The sequence below is a fragment of the Macrobrachium rosenbergii genome, chromosome 46 (genome assembly GCF_040412425.1).
Source record: "Macrobrachium rosenbergii isolate ZJJX-2024 chromosome 46, ASM4041242v1, whole genome shotgun sequence".
Classification (NCBI taxonomy): Eukaryota; Metazoa; Arthropoda; class Malacostraca; order Decapoda; family Palaemonidae; genus Macrobrachium; species Macrobrachium rosenbergii.
The window spans coordinates 43,916,830-43,919,101 of record NC_089786.1 but is presented as its reverse complement, the minus strand read 5'-3'; positions in this window follow the sequence as shown (position 1 = coordinate 43,919,101).

The following is a 2,272-nucleotide window of genomic DNA, read 5'->3' as shown; positions in this document are numbered from 1 at the left end:
TTCTTTCGATACCTCCCACGTAGGCTATATATTGCCTTCCTAATCTTATTTGTATTGTTAACAAAATAACGTATGAATAATAAGGTAATTAACAATAAGAAAATTACCATGTGAAATGTCTAAACAAAAATAATACTGAGAAAAAACTTAATCCTGGCAAAAAATAGTTTGACCTCCTCGTAACCTCCAAAGTAAACATTCTAACAAGTGCGGTAATTAATTACCATGAATTTATTAAAGTTATGCTTCACAATTTTCTGTCACTTCTGTAATAAGCCCGATGGTTTAAATCAAACCCTTACACAAGATATTAATATTTCTTAATTAAATTAATGCTAAGCAGAAATGATAAAGGAACCACATCATTAACAACGAATACTAATTTTCATAATTCAGATAATGAAAAATTCAATGGTTATATCTTATAGGATATAAGAATGTGCTTTTGTACAAGAGCAGAAATTTCCTTATTGAGCCCCCAGACGGTGGTCTGTATTTTCTATGACAAGCTGGAGGCTGAAAAGGTACAGTAATTCAGAAGATATTTCTGTATCCACAGAAGAATATGCAGGTTTAGGAAACCATTATTGACTGAATAAAAACAATGTTTGGTGAGATCAGGAAGCTTGGGGTTAAATAGTGAGTAAAAATTATATAACTTATTTTGTAAACCTGATTGCGAATAAAAAGAAAAACGAAATGGCTTCTACGGCGGCAATTTTCAAATAGTCAAGGAATTCCCCAAACTTTTATCATTTTTTGATGGGGTCACCAGAAGCCAGGTCCGTCAAAAGCGGTCCATCCGTTCCAGATGTGTCTTTCTAACACAAGTAGACAAACATTTGGTGTATAATATTCGTGGCGGAGGAACTAAATGTAGTCTTTAATTATACTGTAATTGCAAAAAAAAAAAAAAAAAAAAACTGGTACTAGGATATATAAAATAATAAAGTAACCTTGGGAAATAAAAAAAGAACAAAAATACACACCGGAGATATAAGAAGAGCATGTTTTATTAGCAATTCGCATGCCGTCTGGCCTTCTAAATTTAAAAACAATGACAGCAACAACAAAAACGACAAGAACTTCTACAGAACCAACTAGACTGCGGCAACGACGAAATAAAAGAATTAATTTAATTTCCGTTCTCGTTCTCATTTCTGTAAAGCACCACTTAATTCATTCCATTGAAGGTTCCATATGGGAATAGGGCTTAGAACTTATCCATTTGCCAAAGAAGGCTTTGTAAAGGGGTCTAATAAGAACATTCCACAAGAAATTGTTGCTAAATGAGAAAATGGAATGATTCCACACACAGTAAAACTAGGCATACGGCAGAATGAAAACCTCTTTTAAAATTCAAATTAAATGCTGTTTCAGCCCTATGTCGGTGGATCTTTCTGTTGCCACAACTTGAGGGTTCTTTCTAAAACAAAGTTAGAGATAGAACTATGCGGGTTAAATATATATTAACTTATCACTGAAACATCTTAAAAATATGGTATTCTATTTATTGTTTTTGCATACAACCACCCACCGTCCCATACAGACATACAATCATACGTATACGTGTATATATATATATATATATATATATATATAATATATATATATATATATATATATATATATATATATATATATATATATATATATATATATATATATGTATATATATATATATATATATATATATATATATATATATATATATATATACATACATATATATATAATATATATATATATATATATATATATATATATATATATATATATATATATAAGAAATATAAGAGCCTCGATGGCACAGTTGGTTACAGCAGCTTCTTCGTAGAGGTCTGGCGCTTCAAATCACAGCCGACTGATCAGAGAGCACCACTTTGCTATCCGTGTAGACACCCCATTAAATGTAATCAACAAATAGGTTTGCTTAAAAAGCAAATGGGTGTTACAGACTAAAAACACACACACAAAACAAAGCCACTCCAACACCTTCTAAAACATTACAAACATCTCACACGTCTCGAACTCAACCTACCCAGCAAAAACTTCTCACTGCTGGGAGAAAGGCGTTGGGTCTGGTATGATACATGTACCATACGCTACCGGGGTCTAAGCTTGATGTCAGGCAGGGCAGCCGATCGAGACTACGGTCTACCCTAAAGCCAAATGAAAAGTCCTTCAAAAGTGGGAAAAAAGCACGTTAAAAGAAGAAGATATATATATATATATTTATATATATATATATATATATATATATATATATATA